Source organism: Phocoena phocoena, chromosome 1 (genome assembly GCF_963924675.1).
Source record: "Phocoena phocoena chromosome 1, mPhoPho1.1, whole genome shotgun sequence".
Classification (NCBI taxonomy): domain Eukaryota; kingdom Metazoa; phylum Chordata; class Mammalia; order Artiodactyla; family Phocoenidae; genus Phocoena; species Phocoena phocoena.
This window is the reverse complement of record NC_089219.1, coordinates 58,023,548-58,046,341: the sequence shown is the minus strand read 5'-3', so window position 1 is coordinate 58,046,341 and position 22,794 is coordinate 58,023,548. Positions and strand designations below refer to the sequence as shown.

Genomic DNA, 22,794 nt, shown 5'->3' with positions numbered 1-22,794 from the left:
ACCAAAACTAATTGGAGGGAGTTCCCTGGTGGCACAGTGGTTAAGAATCCACCTGCTAATGCAGAGGACATGGGTTTGAGCCCTGATCTGGGAAGATCCCACATGCCGTGGAGCAACTAAGCCCGTGTGCCACAACTACTGAGCCTGCACCTAGAGCCTGTGCTCCGCAACAAGAGAAGCCACAGCAATGAGAAGCCCGCGCACTGCAATGAAGAGTAGCTCCCGCTCACCACAACTAGAGAAAGCCCAAACGAAGACCCAACACAGCCAACAATTAATTAATTAATTATAAAAAATAATTGGAAAGGGGGAAGGACAGTTTCCCCAAGAAGAAGGGTAGCTGTTAGCAAATGAAAGTGGGAAGAGGAGAGGTATTCTGCACTTAGACATATGAATGAATAAATATCTCCAGTCATAATTCTACTATAATCTGGGCATGTTGAGCCTCTTGGTTTCAGTCTCCTCTGGTCATGTCTGAAGGTCTGGTGGGGTTCACATCCTAGTATCTGTATACATGAAGGACTTGGTGCCTCATTGGAGAAATTTTAATCCAAGGGAAGGGAATGTCATGGCACAAAAGTATGGCTTAAGGACAGTGGGCCAGGATAAAGGAGGAGAAATGATTATGAATGTGGCACTATTTCTGTCTGTCTATCACTCAGATTATCTAGTGGCCCATCCCCCACGGATTCATGCCTGAGCCCTAGAGTGAAAGGGACGCAATAAAAATGTGATCAGATCTGAAGGGCTTTTTCACAATGATCTCTGTGGGATAGTGAAGTGCAAGAGGTCAGCAGTATCCATGACAACAACTTCTGTAGTGACCTGAGACTGCACCCCAGTGTAGACATCTGCACTCTCAATGTCGAGTGCCGGCAATGTTAGCATAGACATTGGCAGGCACTGGTAACTGTGGCAAAGACTTAGAAGACAGCAGAATTGTCACTTTTGTCATTACACACGTAGGAGACATGATCACATGAAGCCAGAATAGGAGAGAAGGAGATGACTGGGCTAAGCTGAAAGGTTCTTCTGTCCCACATGATGTTGACTGGAGGTGCAGTTGTCTGTGGCTCAACTAGTCTGGAACATCCAAGATGGCTCATTCACATGGCTGGCAGCTTGTGCTGGCTGCCTTCTGGGAAATCAGCTGGGACTGCTGACCAGACTGCCTCAGTTTTCCTCCCTATGTTATTGCCATGGTTTGGACTAACCACAGCACGTTAGTTGGTTTCCAAAAGGGAATATCCCAATCAGAAAAATTGGAACCTGCAGATATTTTAAGCCCAACCTTAGAAGTTGCACAATATCTGTTCTTCCACGTTCTATTGATTAAAACTAATTACAGAGCCAGTTCAGACTCAATGTGGGAATTGTTTACATAAGGGTGTGAATACTGGGAGACATGGTTTACTGGAGGCAATCCTTGCAAACTAGCTACCACAGCAAGAGAATGCAATTTTGCTACTATTTTAGTGATCTTGTGTTATCTGCAGTTTATCTAGGAAACACATTACAGCTAAAAATATTATTCATTCATTCATGTGTTTATTAATTCATTCAGCAAATATTTAATTATCCAATAGTGCCAGACACTGTGCATGCATGGTAGTGAAGATATTAACATGAGTATGATAGTGAAATGAACACAGATATAGGAAAAAAGGGCTACAATGCAGTGGCATAAGGGCTAGAAGAGAGGGAGGCCATGGGAGCACAGAAAAGAGGAGATGCAATAAAGTGTCAGGGAAGATTTCTTCCTGAAAGGCAACAACTAAGTTGAATTTCAAAAGATGCATAGGAGAGGCATTCCCAAAAGGAGCAGCATGTTAGAAAGCAGAATAAGGGGAATTGGGAGACCTGAATGAAATGAACATGAGGTTGAGGGGAGTGGCCTGTGCCGTGGGTGTTATCAAGCTTGTCAAGGATCTTGTGGCCCATGCTGAGAAGACTGGCTGTTATCTGCTGGGGAATGGGAAGCTGTTTAAAAATGTTAAGTAAGAACAGGACATTAATATAATATTATTTTAGAAGGGTCATTCTAGCTGCACAGTGGGGTATGGATTGGAGATGGTTGAGGATGGAGGCAGGAAGATGAGTTATATAGAAGGATTTAGGAGCTGTCCCAATTAGAGAAATAATGAGGACTTAAGAGAGGAAGAAGAATTAAGGAGGAATGAAAAGATTTGGTAATTGATCTATCTGAAGTGGATAGTGAAGAAGGAGGAATTTATTGGCACGTTGCTTGTATCAGTCAGGATAGGCTAGCATACACAGTAATCACAACAAACTGAAATCTCCGGAACTTACCACAAAGGTATTTTTCCTTAATCATGTGGCGTCTCCTCCAGCTTTTAACTATGCCATCTGGAATTCATGGCTTCTAAGGTTGCCACAACTGAGGGAAAAAGGGATTAAGGGGAATACAACTTCTTTAAGTGCCTTGGCCTGGAAGAGACACACATCACTTCCATTCCCATTTCATTGGCCAGAACTAGATAGATGATCCCAACCTAGTTGCAAGGGAGGTGAGAAAATGTTTAGACACATGGATATTTGGTGCTGCTCCTGATAAGTGTGGGTTAGCAGTATGGACTCTGAAAACACCGAGTTTACATCTCAGTTCCTCTACTTACTAGCCATGTAACTATGGGCAAGTCTGTTTCCTCATTTATAAAATGGTTTTAACAATAGTACTTACCCCATAGGCTTGTTTTGAGCATTAAATAAGGTAATGTATATAAAAGACTCAGAACTCAATTAATCATTTTAATTATTAATTATTATTCACATTAAAATGACTCCAATATTTCATTGTCAGTGACCAAGTCAAAGGGCAAAAGGGTGCGGGATGGAACAAATTTAGGAAGGGACATAAATTAACAAGTAGACATGTTGAATTTTCAGTGCTTGTGGGACCTCCAGTGGACATGTTAAACAGGCCATCACAAAATGAATGGAGCTTCAGAGAGAAATGGGGCTGGAAAGATAAACCTAGGTCATAAACCTATGGTCATAGTTATCAGCTTTTATGATGATTTTTTTGTCAGCATTTTGATAAGAAAGACAACTCCTCTCTTACTGAAAGGAAAATCTTCCTCTTTCTGTAAGGAATGCCAATGTAAGGAGACAAATCAGGCCTCAGTAGCAGCAAAAAGTAAAGAGACATACAAAGTAAGAAAGTGGTTTAAGCATTAATTCAATAGTTTCACTGCATTATAATGGTAATTTCATGACTATTATAATAGTATAAAAACAGGCAGGGGCTGGGGGAGAAGGGACACATTGGAGAAAGAATTTTTCTGAAAAACCTACAATATAGTAAGAGTAGCTTAATCTCCAACTGGAAAATGACACATTTTGGGGAAATTGTTTTACAGCCATTATCATGAGATATTTAGTGTCATTTCAAGTCATTACTACTATTTTTTTAGTTTCAATCATCTAAACTTGTATACTGCCATCAAGTGGTAGAAGCATGTGTGTGAAATAAGAGAATATTGTTTTTCTCTTCATTTTATTCTTTGAACCTACTTCTGTAACTGCATTTTATTCTACTAAAATTACACACACACACACACACACACACACACACACACACACACAGTTATTTACTGGACTCTGTTGATGTCCTACTTGAATCCCCTCAATTCACTCCTTTTTTTAAAATTTTTATTTATTTATTTATTTCTGGCTGCGTTGGGTCTTCGTTGCTGTGTGCGGCCTTTCTCTAGTTGCGGCGAGTGGGGGTGCTGCTCTTCCTTGCGGAGCATAGGCTCTAGGTGCACGGGCTTTGGTAGTTGCGGTGCACGGGCTTCTCGTTGAGGTGGTATTTCTTGTTGCGGAGCATGGGCTCTAGGTGCATGAGCTTCAGTAGTTGTGGCTCGCGGGCTCTAGAGCGCAGGCTCAGTAGTTGTGGTGCACGGGCTTAGTTGCTCCGCGGCATGTGGTATCTTCCCGGACCAGGGCTTGAACCCGTGTGCCCTGCATTGGCAGGCGGATTCTTAACCACTGCGCCACCAGGGAAGCCCCTCAATTCACTCTTGATGTCACTTGCAGCTTCAAGAAGAATTGCTTTATATTGCCAAGGGTATCTCACCTCAAGCATCTGTGTCTTTCTGCCTAGAGACTTTCTCTGGCCTCAGGAGTGAGCTCAGCCCGTTTGTGGGGCAGGGTCGACGTGCCAGGAATATAATGGCTCAGAATAACCATCAATCAGTGAGGGATGAGTGTTGTGGATAAACCCTAGCTTCCTCACCCATCGTAAGGACAATTATGTCGTCGGTTCTACATCAATTCCATCAACTCTCAGAATTACCCAGGGAAACTGAGCCCCAGTTGCCCACAGCAGGAACCCATTCATTAAAGCATTGACTTTTCTTCTTTCCTTTCCTTGTTTCACTTCTTCATCACACTTCGTGGGATCACCTCCTAAATAAAGTCCTTATACCAAATCCTTGTTTTTGCTTGGTCTGCTTTTGGGAGAACCCAAATAAGACAACAATTCACCTTTAATTCTACTTTTAAAGCAAAAATCCTTCCTAGCACTAAGTCATGCTATTCATTGCCAAACAATCTAAAGATTGCATATCTGTTAGTCTGTAAAATTTGTCTTGTGTCACAGATAGGATATTCACTCTGCTTAGGTTTTGCCTTTGAAGCACATGTATAGCCTTTGATTTTGTTTTGCTGTGAGGTGGAGTAGAAAGCTCCTGGCTTTGAAAGAAAAAAAAAGTTTACCTCTTTCTACCTAAGTAGCTTTGTCAAATTACTTATCCTGTCGAAGTGTCAGTTTTCTCATCTATGAAGTGGGGATAATAATACCTACCTCTTAAGCCTGTGGGGAGGACTAAGTGAGGTTATGCCCTAAATACAGGGTCCAATTAAAAGCGGTTCATTCTTTTTTTTAATGTTTTTTATTTTATTTATTTATTTGGCTGTGTTGGGTCTTAGATGCAGCATGCAGGATCTTCATTGTGGCATGTGGGATCTTTGGTTGCGGTGCGTGGGCTCTTCATTGTGGTGCACAGGCTCTCTAGTTGTGGCATGTGGGCTCCAGAGAGCCTGGGCTCAGTAGCTGCAGCACACGGGCTTCTCTCTAGTTGTGGCGCACGGGCTCCAGAGTACCCAGGCTCAGTAGTTGCGACACACAGGCTTGTCTCTAGTTGTGGCGCGCAGGCTCTAGATCATGCAGGCTCTAGAGTTGCCGCGTGGCATGTGTGACCTTAGTTTCCTGACCAAGGATCAAACGCAAGTCCCGTGCATTGCAAGGCAGATTCTTAACCACTGGACCACCAGGGAAGTCCCAAAAGTTGTTCATTCTTAATATTGCCATTTGCAGCGACATGGATGGACATATCACGTGAAGCAAGTCAGACAGAGAAAGACAAATGTTATATGATATCACTTATATGTGGAATCTAAAAAAGAATACAAATGAATTTATTTACAAAACAGAAACAGACTCACAGACATAGAAAACAAACTTATGGTTACCAGAGGGGAAGGGAAGGGGAGATAAATTAGAAGTTTGGGATTAACAGATACACACTACTATATATAAAATAGATAAACAACAAGGACCTACTGTATAACACATGGAACTATATTCAATTGTTTGTAATAAACTATAATGGAAAATAATCTGGAAAATATATATATATAACTGAAAAAAAGTGGTTCATTTTTTAATGAAATAAATAGATAAAACATCTAGCAAAATACCTCACACATGTGTCTTAGTTCCTTTCTCCTTAACTTCTTTCCCTTAAAGTATTACCTTCTTTCTCTAAATAGTACCAAAAAGAAGAAAATAACAAAAGAGCTATCTAGGGCATATTCTTATTTGTACCATAAAACCGTCATGATTATTTTTCCTTATTTAGACATAAATTATTTATTTGCTCTTTAATACTCTTCCCTCCTATTCAGTTTATTCTTATTTCTCTCTCTGTCCTTTTTATCTTTCTCCTACCTTCCCTGCCTCAGTTTAACTTTGCCTGGTTTGTCACTGGTCTACTAGGACTATAAAAATAATATTTTTCCAATTTAGTTTTAGAGTATTTTTGAACAGTTTAAAGTAATAAGACAGATTTCCTAAAATTTTCCTAAAAAGTGACAGAATTCCTTGCAAAATATTTCTAATAAAACACATATTTAAAAATCACAGCCTAGGGTTCATGTCCCTGTCCAGGCACTATGGATGTGTGTTTGGGACTTCCCTGGTGGTCCAGTGGTTAAGAATCTGCCTTCCAGTGCGGGGATGCAGGTTCAATCCCTGGTCGGGGAACTAAGATCCCACATGCTGTGGGACAACTAAGCCCACGTGCTGCAACTGCAGAGTCCATGTGCTCTGGAGCCTGCACACCACAAATAGAGAGAAGCCCGAGCGCTGCAATGAAAAATCCCGCATGCTGCAACGAAGACTCGACACAGCCAAAAACATGAAATAAATAAATTTTAAAAATGTTTTTAAGAAAATAAAATAAAAATCATGTTAAACTGGTTTTCCATCACAGTTGTAGAAAAGTTGAAAGACTGATTTTGGAATTATAATAATATTCCCAACACCAAGTTCATCTAAGCAGGAATTCTGAGTTCACCTCAGCATAAGAGATTGTTTAATTCAGTTGAGTGTACCTTCACTAGTTTTGAACAATAAAAATGTTTACATCTGATGTTATAAGTCATAGGAGCAAATAATCTATTATTTCCACTCTAGGATACAATCTATATTTAGGAGTCTTGATGTCAGAGTTAAAGTGTCTTGACCATTTCAGATTTTTCCTGCCTTAGGATCAAAGCAGATTGCTGTATTGTATTTGTAAAACATCTTTGAGAGCAGGCCAATTGGAGGGGCTCCAGCTCTTATTCACACAAAAGTGTCTTGACCCCTCCCTCAGGTAAAAGTGCCATAGCCTGGAACAGACAATAGAAGCATTTTAAAGGGGATTGCTATCAAATTATCAGCAATTTTCCTCTTGTCTACACTCAGCTTTTTTTTTTTTTAATGTATTTATTTATTTATTTGGCTGCATTGGGTCTTCGTTGCTGCACGTGGGCTTTTTCTAGTTGTGGCAAGCGGGAGCTAATCTTCATTGCAGTGCACAGGCCTCTCATTGCGGTAGGTTCTCGCTGCATAGCACTGGTTCTAGGTGCATGGGCTTCAGTAGTTGTGGCACGCAGGCTCAGTAGCTGTGGCTCTCAGGCTCTAGAGCGCAGGCTTAGTAGTTGTGGCACACGGGCTTAGTTGCTCTGCAGCATGTGGGATCTTCCCAGACCAGGGCTCGAACCCATGTCCCCTGCATTGGCAGGCAGATTCTTAACCACAGCGCCACCAGGGAAGTCCTACACTCAGCTTTTCTATTTTTCATTGGTTTATCCCTTACTTTTGAAACCATTAAATTATTATTTTTTAAATCTTTAGCTTTATGTACTTTTATTCAAACTTTTTTGAATGTCAAATGGAAAGACATTTCAAACTTTTTTCAAAGAGGCTCTTGCGTTTTCAAATTTCACAAGAAGAAAAAAAATTGGGGACCATACTGAAGTATTTTAGTAACTTGGGTGCAAATATAATACATATTCATATGTAGTCTCTACTATGCATTAGTCTTTTGTGCATTTAGAAAATGGAAAAGAGTACAAAGTAGCAAAAAAATTCCAAGGAATAGTTTGACCACCCTAAGATAACCATCTTTTAAGAGTGTTTTATTGCAGATCTTTTCTGTGAACATAGACCCATACTTTGTTAAAAAAATAATAATAATTCTAAATGTAAATATGTAAAGTCCTATAATCTGATTTTTTTTCAACTAACACAACATCATGAACAGTTTCCTTTGTCATTAAGTATTCCTTTACATCACTTTCAATAGCTGCATCATATGTAACATCCTATGGCTGGACAAAAGCTTGACAAGAAAATCTGAAAATAGTAGTAAAGATTATAGGCTTTGGAAACAGATATAACTGGGTTTAAATTCTGAATCTGCCACTTACTAGCTTTATGATCTTAACCAAGATACTTAAAGTTTCTGAATCCAACTTGTAATCTATAAAATGAAGAATAAATGAGACAATATATGTGAAATTCAGTATAGTACTTGATACATAATACATTTAGTAATTGAGAAGTCAATAAATAATAAATAGATGCTATTATCCTATTTTTTATTTTTCACACCATTATAAAAAATGTTACACTAACAGCATTGTGCCTAATTGTTTGTGCATTTCTGTGATTAATTTCTAAATATAAATTCTTGAAAATGGAATTGCTGGGCCAAAGTTTACATATATTTTGAAAGATTTCCTACAAATTGTAAATCACCATTCTAACAATTCATACTTCCACTGGTACAGCACAGGTGTGCATATTTCTCTGTTTCTTTCCCCAGATTGCCGATAGGATAGGGAAATAGTTATATTTTGTAGGTTTAATGCATATGGCTTTGAATATTTTGTTGATAATTAAAAATATAATTAATGGTCATTTGTAAGTATTCTTTTGCAAGTAGACTGTTTATATTCAACACACATTTTTTTCCCATTATTGTGTTTGTCCTCTTCTTAATGATTCCTAAGATTTTTTGAGATACTTTTTGTTTACACATGTTGGGTAGTTTTCCAACTTTAACATGTTTTGATGTTTATTGACATGCAGAAATTTTAAATATTTATGAAGCGAGATTTTACAATCCTTTACTTTAAATATTGTGTTTTTGCATGTAAAGCAAGCAAAACATTTTAAGATACTATACAAAGGAATATGTTTAAAGTTGTGGTCTTAAACAGGAGGAGAGGATTTATGGGGGAAAACTCTAGGATTTAATAATTTAAATATTAGAGAATATGTACTTTCTTGGTACTATAAAATCAAGTTCAGGTGGCAGTTTTGAATTGTACTGTGTGGACTTTGTGGAGATAGGGAGGAGGGCTAGGGGCACAGAAACATAATGAAAGTTTTGAGAATCTGCTTTTGTTAGGCACTGGGCTTGGTGCTTCAGATTGATAAATCGTTTAATTCTCAGACCAGCCCTATGAAATCATTAATCTACCTATTTTACGGTTTCCATTCATTTGACAAATATTTGTTGAGCATAGTGTCAGTTTTTAGATTTCCTTTTATAGGAAGTGAAAAAATAAATCCAAACTGGTTTGTGCACAAAGAGAATTTATTTTATCATGAAAAAGTCTGACAGTAGTTCTAATTTCCATGGTAGCTTGACTCAGGGCCCTAACTGGCCTCACGTGAGTCATGTGCCTCTCCCTGAGTCAATCACTGTGGTCAGGGGGTACAGTCAGTGGTCTCATTGGCATAGCATAGACGACATGTTCTCCCCTTGGAGCTTTGGGATTACATTCCTCTAAAGTGTCTGTACTGAGGGAGCAGCATAAGCAAAGGCACAAAGATATGAAAACCTGAAACATCTGAAAAATTTACATGAACAGATAAGGCTGTCATTTTGTGTACCAGGGATTGGCTGAGATTTAAAAAAAAAAAAAATCAAAACTCAGTTCAACATAAACTGGACTCAGATGGTAGAAATTTCCATATCCATATTCTTTGCTGTGTAATTTGGACTGTGTTCTGAGGGCAATGTCAAGGCCAGGAAGGGAACGGAAACCGCACGTCTCAGATGGGACTCGAACCCAGCCAAAACTCAGATTGGTACTTGAACCCCTGGGCTGAGACTCTTAGCCAAAACTCTAAGACTTGAACCCACGGGCTGAGACTTTTACTCAGCCAAAACTCAGATTGGAACTTGAACCCACAGGCTAGGACTCGAACCTGCTGTCTTTTAATTGAGATCGGACACCTGGTCTCAGGACTTAGTGAAGCTCAGGTTCTTTATGTCTCAGTGCAGAAGGAATTCAGCAAGAGGCAAATTGATAGGTAAGAAGTGGATTTATTTAGAAAGATACACATTCCATAGACAAAATGTAGTCTGTCTCAAAAGGTGAGAGCAGCCCCGAGATATGGGGTGGTTAGTTTTTATGGGCTGGGTAATTTCACGGGCTACCAAGTGGAAGAAGTGTTCCAAGTATTTTAGGGAAGGGCTGGGGATTTCCAGGAATTGGGCCATCACTCTCTTTTTGGCCTCTTATGGTCAGCCTCAGAACTGTCTTGGTGCCGGTGGGTATGTCATTTAGCTGATGTATTACAATGAGTGCATAATGAGGCCCAGACATCTGCTGGAAGTCAAATCATCTGCCATCTTGGGGCAAATGGGTTCTAACCAGTTATGTTGTATCCTCAACAGCTATGTCATTCTTTTAAAGGTTGTGCCCTGTCCCCTTCCCTCCTGTTTCAGAATGAAGGAAGGTAATAACAGGAAAGAATCTCAGTGTAGAATAATATTTGAGGAGTGAGCAGAGGAATAGGAGTCCATAAAGGAGAGTAATAAGAAAGTAATAAGAAAATTCTCAGTAAGGCAGGAGAAGTAGGAGGAGAGAGTAGCATCCCTTGAAGCCAAGGAACATTTCAAGGAGCCAGAAATCAACAGTGTCAAATTCAGAATAGAGTTCAAATAGCATAGGGTCTGAAAGATGTCAAATAGCATAGGGTCTGAAAGATGTCCATTGGATTTTCAAATAAGAGAGATGGAATTAAGGGGTCACTAAGGGGCCAAAGAGCCCATTATCTAGAAGTAAGAGAGGTGATAGGGAGGAGAGTTTGTGATCTAAGATGATCTATTGAAGCTCAAGATTTCAGAGTTTCGGTTTTTGTGGACAATGAAGTAAAGATAGCTTTAATCTGGGAGGTTAATGAGTGTTGAGGTGAAACTATTGACTTCATAAATTTAATATAGAGACTGAGAAAGGTCCCAAATCCAGAAAAGTGAGAAATGGCTGGGAATTTGTTAATAAGTAGGTGCGGAGAGATGGTTGGCACAAACCTCATAAAAGGAAGTCTTTCCTAAGGAAGAAGAAAAATAGAGGTATGAAAGGGACAATAGGAAAGTTGAAGAATAATGACACTTCTCCCAGGCCTCATGGTTTGTGTGGGGCAAGAAAAGAAATGCTCCCTTTTCTAGAGAGGACAGAAGGTGGGGAAAGACAGGATTTCACCATTTCTGAATGGCTACATAAAAATCTGGATATTTTCTGAACAAAATATAGTCAGTATGTAGTAAAGAATATATAATAAAGAATCTCTTGCCCAAAAAGATGCTCTGGACTTTGCCCTTGGCTTCTGGGAGGTAATCTCTGGGTCCTAGGAGTGTTGTATCTGATAGAGTGTCTTTGTTTGCCTGGGGGCCTTGGGTCACACTGGATAGTGCAACAATGTGATTTAGGGTGGAGGGCTGGCTCCTCCCGCATAGTCTTAGGGGTGGGGAATGACCACTCCAGAAAGACCAATAATGTGACTTAAAGTGGGGGCTTTGGATCAGTCAACCTGGAGACTGAGATTAACCATGTGGGCAATTAATCAGTCAGTCACGCCTATATGATGAACCTCCAATAAAAACTCTGGGCACAAAACGTAGGTGAGCTTCCCTGGTTGGCTGTGCTCCTTATGCATTGTTATACATCGATACTGGGAGAGTAAGCTGTTCCTGACCCCAGGAAAAGGACAAAAGAAGCTCTGCATTTGGCACTTCTCCTGGACTCTTCCCTATGTGTTTTATTCCTTGGTTGATTTTAACTTGTATCCTTTCCCTGTAATAAACCCTAATCTTGAGTATAATGGCTTTCAGTGAGTTCTGTGAGTCCTTCTAGCTAATTATTGAACCTGAGAGTTCAAACTTGGTGTCAGAAGTGAGTGGTCTTAGGGAAGATGCCCTCTAACTCTGTGGTTGGCCTAAACACCTTGCAGGAGGAAAAAGTCTGCAGATACTACTTTCTTTGCTTTCTTATATTGGTAGAATACAGTTTATGTTTTAAGATAGTGTTGTTTGTTTATGCTTTAAGACATTGTATTCTTTTAAAATAAAGCATTCATTAGACTCCTTTACACAATATTTGTCTATAATAGGTTCATGAGCTCATTCAGTAAATACCTGTTGAATTTAACTGAGAGCAATTAAGGAAGTTAGGAAAGAATCCATTTAAATTGTTTCTGGCGTACATTTTATCAAATGTTTTTTTTAAAGAGAAAATATTTTATGTTATACTAATGCTTAATCATTGTATAATATTGGGCAAATCACATAATTTCTTTGCATTTGATCATTTCTAAAATTGAAGATAATACCATTCTCATACATAGTAATTAAAGATTCAGGATTAATGAAAGATGAAGCATTGAATGAGAGATGTTATTAAAAATTTCTAGTCTAGTGTCTGGCACATAGTTGTGTTCCATAAATATTAACTCATATAATGATAATATTCTAAGAATTTTATATAAGATTCATGTTTTACAAATCTTATTGACTAAAAATTGGTAAGTGGCTAACAATTCTGAACTCAATTCTCCTTTATTTAAGAAGCTAATTTCACCTTTGTGCAAATTTGAGGTGAAGGCATTATAATAATATTAGTCAAATGTCCACTAGATTCTATTTACCAATTCCATACAAATCATTGTACTTGAATGGATATGGTTTTAAAAATATGATAGAATTAAACTACCTTATACTTTTATCATTGAAAATCTTATATTTAAATAAATTGATTCCAATTTTTTCATACATTGGCTATGAATAACAAGTTCTAACTCAATTTTTATTATTACATAGTTAAAACTACTTTTTTTGCAAAGTTCTGTCATTGCCACTAGCGTGGACTTGTAATGATTAATGCTGTTTTCTAAAGCTTTTACTTCTATTTTGATTTGCATCAGTTAAGGCACATTCCTGAAATAGTTATCAATATAACTCTTGACTAAAAAATTAATCATCGTTGTAGAAATGCTCCACCATTCTTGAGCAAATCAAGAATGTTTTCAAGTCAGTCATTTTTATTTTATTTTATTTTATTTTTGCAGTACACAGGTCTCTCACTGTTGTGGCCTCTCCTGTTGCAGAGCACAGGCTCCGGACGCACAGGCTCAGCGGCCATGGCTCACGGGCCCAGCCGCTCCGCGGCATGTGGGATCTTCCCGGACCGGGGCACGAACCCGTGTCCCCTGCATCGGCAGGCGGACTCTCAACCACTGCGCCACCAGGGAAACCCAAGTCAGTCAATTTTAGATTATTATTCTGTGGTGTGTATGAATGGTATAGGGTGTGTGTGTGTGTGTGTGTGTGTGTGTGTGTGTGAGGCCAAACCTGCTATACAACTTGTAAAATACAAGGGTGATCTTACCAATCACACGGGTGGTTTCTTGGCCTCAGGATAAGAATCGGTTTTCTTTTGTTTGTTTGTTTGTTTAATGTCATAAGTCATGAAAGCAGTCTTTCATCAGGTATTCAAAAATAGATTGTCAACTTCCATTCAGAGCTGCAAACTGCATGGAGGAAGCTTTAAGCTTCTTTTTGAAATTCTGCGTTTCCAAGAAAGTACAAAAGGAAGAAGGAAATAAAGAGAAGCAAAGTCACTGCTCCCCAGTTCTTTTTACTTGATTTTCTTCTTTCCTTAACCTCTCTCTCCTTCCAGTCTTCAGCATAATAGTTTTTATATCCGTAAGGGTTTGGTGAGTCATTTTGGTTTTTAGTGACAGAAGTGTGAGGTCGAAAACCCCTTGGAGGAGAGAGAACTCTGCTCTCAAGACCTTTTCAAGGTAGGGAAAGCTCAGGAAACTGTTTCTGTGGACACAGGACGCATTGCCAAGGGGCTAAAGCGGGAAGAAAAGAGCTACCAGAGCCAGAAGAGAAAAGAAAGAAGTAGATGCCGTCTGGGGAGGTAGAGGCTCTGGAAGGCTGGAAATTAAAATTTGTATGGAGATGGAAGGCAAAATAAGAAATTCATAGTTTTGGGGCTTCCCAGGTGGTTCAGTGGTTGGGAATCTGCCTGCCAATGCAGGAGACATGGGCTCAAGCCCTGGCCCGGGAGGATCCCACATGCCGCAGAGCAGCTAGGCCGGTGTGCCACAACTACTGAGCCTGTGCTCTAGAGCCCGTGAGCCACAGCTACTGAAGCCCACGCGCCTAGAGCCCATGCTCCCAACAAGAGAAGCCACCGCAATGAGAAGCTCGTGCACCGCAACAAAGAGTAGCCCCCACTCGCCGCAACCAAAGAAAAGCCTGCGTGCAGCAACAAAGACCCAATGCAGCCAAAAATAGATAAATTTAATTAATTAATTAAAAAAATAAAGAAATGCATAGTTTTATTAAGTCTTAGACCCTTCCTGCCCTGGTCACGGTAATTTCTCCAGTGAGATCTGACTGGGGAGGGATTGGGTGAGAGGCGTCACCATCACTCTGGGTTGTGGGCTTGCTCTCACCACGCTTTCTCAGGTGAGTGTGGGCTGCAGGTGGGAGGCCGGCCTCAGGGGCTTTTCCCAGGTTCCTTGAAAAGACCTTTGCTTCTTCTATACTTAATTTTAAGGAGCTTCCTCAATCAAAACATCTTTGATATTTTGGCTTCCTATTTAAGGATCGTAGGCATAGAGTGTGCAGGGCCCTTGTTTTCCACGTGCACCTGTGCCCCTGCACCCCGCCGGCGGTTCCTGTGGTGGAGGCTCCCTGGGGAAGCAGAACTGGAGGGCGGGCATGTGGTACAAGCCGACTCTGGGCTGCATAATTGGTGCCCTTCAAACTTCCCAAAACAGACAGAATGGGCCTGGACCGGTCTGGCTGGAGTTGATCACTCCTGCAATAATTGTGGTGGGATTTCGAATTTGCCAATGGATTCTTCCAATCGTTATCTCATTGTTTGCCCACAGTAATACTCCCCAGAACATATACATCATACTTTTAAAACATTTTTGATATTTGCCATTAGAATTTTACCATCCAACCTCAAATTGGTTGACTGGCAAATTTTAGTAATGTTTGAAAAAGATGAGGCAATTTCCTCTCCCACTCTCTTATAACAAAAAGGGGACAAGAAATTATACGGTGTGGATCTATGTACGTAGGCCAGGTTTAATAATTAATTCTTCTAATAATGAGTTTTTAAATTAGTTCTCGTGATTTGTGGGCTGTGTTAGTTTTCTGGGGCTGCCATACACCATACCACAGACGGTGTGACTTAAACAACAGTAATTTATTCCTTATAATTCTGGAGGCTAGAAGTTCAAAACCAAGGTGTCTGCAGAGTTGGTTTCTTCTTAGGCCTCTCTCCTTGGCTTGCAGATGGATGCCTTTTCCCTGTGTCCTCACATGGTCTTTCCTTTGTGCATATTGTCTATGTCTTAATTTTCTCTTCCTATATGACACTAGTCATAGTGGATCAAGGCCCACTCTAATGACCTCATTTTAACTTAATTACCTCTTTAAAATAAAGGCCCTCCCTCCAAATACATCCACATTCTGAGATATTGGGATTAGGGCTTCAACATACAAATTTGGGGGTGACATAAGTCAGCCTATAATATGAGTCATTGATCAACATTTTAGACTAAAAAAAGAATTCCCTTGTATGTGTACTTGGAATGTGAGGTAAAGAAATTCAGCCAGTTATCTCATTATTGAGCAAAAACTAATCATTTAACAGAGTGCTTACTATGTGTTCAATATAGTGTTTAGTGGACTGTGTCAGGTACAAGTATAAGACAGAGGCCTTGCCTGCAAGGAGTAAACATTTGAACTGGTAAAGCCAGATAATGGAGTAAATTATAATTTGAACCTCTCCATTTTCTAGACAGTTGCTCAGTCCTGCTCTTTAGTTTGTGAGTTTAGAGCCACTTTCAGTTTTCCTAAATTCTTCCTTTAATAGGAGACATTTGCAACTTGCTGAAGAAGTCTTCTTAGCAGAGCCGGTTATGTTGGCAACGTTGGGCTTTTTGTTTGTTTGGTTTTTGACTTTTTTTTTTCAAAGTGCTAACTGTTAAAATGAATTAATGCTCTTAAAAGTAACTTTTTAGTTTGGTATTGTTATTTTTAGTAACAACTCAGTCTCTAATGTGCTTATAATGTTGGCTTTGCAACCTTGAAATTTGTTGATATAGCCAAGTCTTTGCAGTGAGGCCTGTGGATGACTTACTATGAGAGTGACTGAGGATTTTATTCTGCTCTAGTTGGCAAGTTCTCTATTTCATTGTATTCTTTTTTTTTTTTTTGCGTTATGCGGGCCTCTCACTGTTGTGGCCTCTCCCATTGCGGAGCACAGGCTCCAGACATGCAGGCTCAGCGGCCCAGCCGCTCCACATGTGGGATCCTCCCGGACCGGGGCACGAACCCGCGTCCCCTGCATCGGCAGGCAGACTCTCAACCACTGCGCCACCAGGGAAGCCCTCATTGTATTCTTTTTCAAAAAACTGTCATTACTGAGCCAGTAATTAAGAACATAAATCCAAGTTTCCTTTGAAAATAATTTTACTGAGTTTAGATTTGGCAAGAACCAAATTTTATAATTCACTCAACTTCGTATTTCATCCACAGTAAATCATCATGAATTAATATCATCCATTACAGATAAATTGGGATTATTCCTCCTAAACCGTTTCATTCAGAGACATCTCCAAACTAAATTATAATTTTCAGATCCCAGTTAGGTGTAAAATTCTTTGCCTGGTGCTGAGATTCAAAGGTAGGTAAATCAATTCTTGCTTTAAATGAGCTTTTAACACAGTGAGAAAGAACTTACCATTGTCAATTGTCAAATGGTAAATCTCTATAACACAATGTGCCAAGTTCTATAATGAAGGACAGAGTATAATAGCACACAAGAAAATGAAACTGTCACTGGGACAAAGAATGAAAGAATGTCAAGCAAAGTCTCACAGAAGAGGTTACCTTTAAATTAGGAGTTGGGAAAGAATAGGCTTTTGACTGGAAGACATGAGGAAAGAACATCCCAAGTGGAAGGAAAAACAGGAGTGAAGGACGTGCTTGGAAAGGGGCAGGATGTGTCTGGGGAATAGGAGTAGTAGCACATGGCAGACGATGGGTTATGGTGGGAGATTAACTGGAAAGGTAGACCGAGCCAGGTCCTGGACTGTTTTCTTGAACTGTCTCGTATGTCATCTGCAGAGTTTGCGTGTTATTCTGCAGGTAATGGGGAGCAAGCCGAGGTTTGTGGGCTGGAGCTGGACCTGATCGGTGTCCTGTTTAATAAAGACAGCTCTGATGGCATTTTGAAAGACCAATATTTGAGGGATATTGAGGAGGAAAGTTAGGGGCTAGCAAATTAAGGAGATTAGAAGCGTAGTAACTGAGAGGAGGGAAAATGAACACCTGAAGGTCTGAAGGAAGACATGACAATGAAAATAAAAGCAAGGATCAGAAAGGTCTTGTCCATTTGGGGTCAATGTTGCCTCACTGTTCATGGAATTATGTGAAAGACTATTGGCCCATTTTAACCCCAAGATTCTATGGGTTAGGTTTCTGTGACCACATAAGAACTCTCTATTCCAGAAGGGAGGATTTCCCAGCAACTGTAAGTATAAGAATGCTTCAGATATAGCGATACATATTTAAGAAGTGAGATCATCTCTTTCACCCCTAGTTAATATATCAGTTGAAAGGGGGATGATTAGATCTATTTACTTGAACACAAACTAATTTTGTTTTTTGATGAGTCTCCAGTATGGCGGCATAGAAATGCTTATCAAAGTAGTGGCCCTAAACAGTTACTATATATTCAAGGCCTACAGTAACACTTTATGCGACAATGAGTTTTAGTTTCTGTTCACTGAACTCCGAATAAGAATTTAATAAAAAACTGAGAAGTAAAACTATGAGAAAATTAGAGAAGGAAAGGAAAGAAGATAATAGATGACATGGTACAGAAGACACTGAATTTCTGGATTAAAATAGAAGATACTGACTTGCTGAATACTTATTGTTTCCCAAGTTCCAAGCATTTAGTACAGGTATAATTGAAGAAATATACTGTGAAGGAAGCAAGTAGGCCATAAGACATATGGAAACCATTGGTGATCGCATAGTGGCAGGTATGCAGAAAAAACCAAAATGATATGCACGTGAGGAACATGCATTTTGCAGAATTTATACGTATTCTCACACACCTTAACCCTAACTGGTAAGTGTATCATTACTTATATTCTCTTCTTATCAAGCATTTAATGTGTCACTTGCATTCACTCAATTAAACATCATAACCCCATGAAGTAGGTCCTCCTATGATTCCCATTTTATGGATGGGACAACACAGAAAGATTAGGCAATTAGCCCACAGTCATACAGCTGGTACGTAGCAGAGCCAAGGATTCAAACGCAGGCAGTCTGATTTTAGAGTCCATGTTCTTAACCAGTATACTATACTGCCTTTCTAAGTTTGAAGGTGGGAGAGAAAGCAGTGCTTTTTAATGCTATGGCTTGATCTAGAAGAACCTCAAGAGGACTCTGTCAAGGATTTATGTATACTCAGAAATGTAAATGCAGGATAAAAGCAAGTGTAGCATTTACTGTTTTCCATTTCCTCTATGGCTGATGGTTAATTCATTTATTCAGTTTGTTAGGTATTAGGGATGCAAAGATGAATTAGACATGGTTCCTGCCTTCAAGAAACAGTATAGGGGGGAATCAAGTATATCAAATGCTTTAATAAAGTGTGATTAAGTACTAGGATAGCAGTATACATAGGCTATCCTGTGAACACAGACATTGGACATCTATATCACAGTGTATCAGGGAAAGCCTCCCAGCTGAGGTGTTATTTGTGTTGGGTCTTGAGAGATGAATGGGACTTAGAAATACAGGGAATGGATAACAGCATTGTAGGCAGAGGGAACAGCAAAGACAAAGCAACAAGTAAAGGAAAATACAACACATTCAAGAATTGCAAGTTGTTCATTAGGACTGGAATATCAAGTATACGTGAGGGAGAGGCAGGTGAGGTTAAAGGCTTAGTCAGAGGCCAAACCATGAGCCTTGCATGATAAATCAAGGAGCTTGACCTTTGTCCTGAAAGCTATAGGGAGTCATTGAAGCTGAAATCAGGGAGGCATGTGATTGTATTTTTCTTGAAAAAATAATTCAGGCAATAGTGAAGAATAAAATGGATAGGATGGAACAAATGTACAGATATTTTGAAACTACTACAATAATCCAGACAACAAGTTATGGAATCTTAAACTGAGGCAATAGCAATGTGAATGGATAAGAGGAAAAAAACTAAAAAGATATGTAGGATGTAGCATAAACAAGAGAAGGTGACTGTTGTATACTTAGGGAAAGGATGGGAGGGAGTTTTCCAGGAGAGTGGTGACAAAATTCTGGTTTGGGGAATGGCTGCATCAGAATGGCTTTAAAAAATAGATCCTGGGGGGCTTCCCTGGTGGCGCACTGGTTGAGAGTCCTCCTGCCGATGCAGGGGACACAGGTTCGTGCCCCGGTCCGGGAAGATCCCACATGCCGCGGAGCGGCTGGGGCCGTGAGCGTGGCCGCTGAGCCTGCGCGTCCGGAGCCTGTGCTCCGCAACGGGAGAGGCCACAACAGTGAGAGGCCCGCGTACAGCAAAAAAAAAAAAAAGTAGATCCTGGGACTTTACCTCCATAAATCCTGACTTAGTGGATCTGAGGTGGTAACTGGGAATTTGTATTTCTTCAAACCGTTTGAGTTCATTCTGCAGTGTAACTAGGATTGAGAACCTTTACAACTCCTAAGTTTATGGGCTGGATGCCTAAGATACAACCTGTGTGATAATAAAGAGATGCCTATGTGATAATAAAGGTTGGAAGAGATTTTTGGCTAAGGGAGCAGAAGAATGGATTTACTTTTAGACCTACCTTTGGGCTACCTGTGGGAAATCTGGATTGAGTGAGGTATATAGGTTTGGAACTCAGAAGAGAGATTTTCTTTAGAAATAAATGGTAGTTACTTCCAAACCCATGGTTTGGGTTTGGAAGCTCATCCTGGAAGAATATATGGAATAGTGGAAAAGATGGCTGAACATTTAGGAACACTAGTATTTAGGAAGCGGTCTGAGAAAGAAGAGAAGGCAAGAAGACGTGAGTGTTGTCACAGAAACCAAGAGAAGGGAGACCCATAGAAAGGGGTGGTCAACATTAGCAAAAGTTATAAAAACTCAAATAAGGTAAATAAGAGCAGAAAAGTGCCCACCTATGTATAAGATGGTGACCCTGGTGACTTATGAGAGCAGATTTAGAGGAATAGTTTAAGAGGAAGTCAAATGATGGCTGACTGAGAAGGACAAGGGATGTAAAAAATTAGAAAACCTAAGTATAGACAACTAGCTTAAGAAATTTGGCAATAAAGGGACGATGAGAGAGAATAATGGCTAGTAAGGTTAGAGGAGGAATTTTTTTCCTTTTTTCTTTTTTTAAATAGAAGAGACTTGAGCATGCTAAGGAGAAGAAATTGGGGAAGAAAACCAATGAAAGATAGAGGAAAGGGGATAAAAAATGGAAGTAATTCTTTTAGGAGGCCAGAGGTAGAAGAACCTAGAGTATTTGGGAGGGATTAGCTTTGGATGGGAGAGGAAACACTTCTATTAAAATTAAAATACAGGTGAGATGGGAATGGATGCTGATGAGACTCTGGTATGAGAAGTGGAAGTTGAAGAAGTTCTTACCTGAAATCGGAGAGACTATTTGCCTTGCCTAGGAAGATGGGTGTCACAAGAAAAATGTCTGCCAGGTGCCAACTTACTCAATAAATTTGGTAGAATACCTAGCACAGTGTCTTTCATGTAATAGAGTTAGTAGCTGGAGGCCAAATGAAATGTTTATCATTAAATGAAAATGTATGCTCATAGAAATAGGACAATGAAGCAGAATTTATGCCCATAGAAGTATAAATATGAAGCAGAAGTATGAAGCCAATATGCTGGTTTAAAATAGACATTAAGGGCTTCCCTGGTGGCGTGGTGGTTGAGAGTCCGCCTGCCGATGCAGGGGATACGGGTTCGTGCCCCGGTCCGGAAAGATCCCACATGCAGCGGAGTGGCCGGGCCCGTGAGCCATGGCCGCTAAGCCTGCGCGTCCAGAGCCTGTGCTCCGCAACGGGAGAGGCCACAACAGTGAGAGGCCCACGTACCGCAAAAAAAAGAAAGGACTGAAATACAGAAGATCAAATTGAGGAACGTTTAATACAGTAGGTGCATTTTGCATCAAAAGATTAGTTTTTACTTCATGCAAAAGCAGTTGGGATGCATCGTCATATTGGACCTGATGTTCCTTTGCTCTCAGCATTTACTTGAAGAGACACAGCTAGGTCCTCGGAACCCTTGTTATAATGATGAAAGCAAGCAAGTTAGTCTGTAGTGTTAGTCTCACCTCCACTTTCTCCCAGTGCCCTTCCTCCACTGGGAACCATTGGCACATTGCCAAAGACCTATGAAAGCATTTGCAAACTGAAAAAGGAAGTATTGGTTCCAAAATATGAAAATAAAACTGCAAAACTGAAACTAATATCATTCCGTCAATTTCATTAAGTGTCAAATTCCGTATTCTTCACTTCAAAGAAACTCATGATATGCACAGTGATTTGCCAGAAATCATATCATAGCTAAATAACTTACTCATAGCAAAATAATTTTAAATCAAAACCAAAAATTCTTTCAAATTGCAGCTCTGTGTGCATGTGTGTGTGTAAAAAATGGGATGATGTGGTATAGCTTAAAATTCTGATGTGATGTTAAAGATGAGAGACTCTAAAAGTAAGATGCATAAGACACTTTACCCTTTAAAAGGACCTGCTTTCCATCCCTCTCATAGTAAGTAGCATGTCTCAGTTCCCTCATGTAATTTTTACCTTCCCCAAACTTGGAAATGCATTCATTTCAATATGCTGGTTCCTCTAGTTATTTACCTCTCTCTTTCGTTTAGAAATAGAAACCTTTGTCTCCAATAAAATAAATTTTGGTGAGAAATATAGCATCCTTCCCCATACTTGAAGTCATATTATGTTTAAGGGAAACACAGAAACTAAAATTCCTGAAGTTGTTTTTAGGATATATAAGAGGGGTGGTTTCTGAATCTGAAAAGACAGTATATAGTGTCCAGATAATCTCTATTCTCTTCCAAAATCTCTCCCCTCCTCTCCTGCAGGAGACCCAGAGAGTCTGAGGCATTCACACTGTGCTAACACCCTTACCCTGCCTCTCTTCTTTCCAACCTGCAACCCAAGGTTATGTGGTTCACAACAAGGCAGGCTATCTGCCCGCAGCCTCATAGCCCACAAAAGCCCTTTGTCACATTGGATTACATCATGGGACAGAGGTGAAGTATTTAGATGTAGCAAAATGTCACAGGGCATTCTGGGATGGAAAGACACTAGCAGAGCACCAGGAATTCACTCCCAGGGCAATAGGTAGTAAAGGAAAGAAAGTAGAAAAGAGAGCTAAAAGAAACCAAGTACAAAATAATATGAGCTTTTGACATAGGATTCTTAATTCTTGTCTTTTCATGCTTTACTGTCTCTCTGTGATATTGATTGAATAATATACAATATGGGAGACATCGCATAAAATTTTTTTGAGCTAGAAAGAACCTTAGTGTTGACATTGATATTTATAAGAAATATTAATGAATTCAATGTTTTCTGTGAACTTTTACATTTAAATGCCGCTGGAGCCCATTCAATTCACTGAGCAAAAATATATCAAATGCATAAATGTCTACTCAAACTTTTAAAATAAATAAAATAGAGGGAGATTTGGATTAATATTCCTGATCCTTGCCTCCACTCTGCCCCTAGCTACTTGTACTGCATTGTAAGGTATTCTGTGGCTTTTAATTTTCTCATCTGAAAGTGGAAATAAATTAGACCAAGTCCTGATGGCTAACACTCAGGTCCCCAAAACTAATGTGGACCA

The 22,794-nt window shown here is 39.8% G+C and overlaps 1 protein-coding gene across 1 annotated transcript in view; it reads left to right on the top strand.

Moving 5' to 3' along the window:
* The first annotated feature begins 17,406 nt into the window (after positions 1 to 17,406).
* C1H1orf141 (chromosome 1 C1orf141 homolog) overlaps positions 17,407 to 22,794 on the top strand; it is a 46,658-nt gene continuing 41,270 nt past the window's right edge. Inside the window, exon 1 of the mRNA XM_065892032.1 lies at positions 17,407 to 17,430. The gene's annotated coding sequence lies outside the window, so the exon portion shown is untranslated. The remainder of the gene's footprint in view (positions 17,431 to 22,794) is intronic.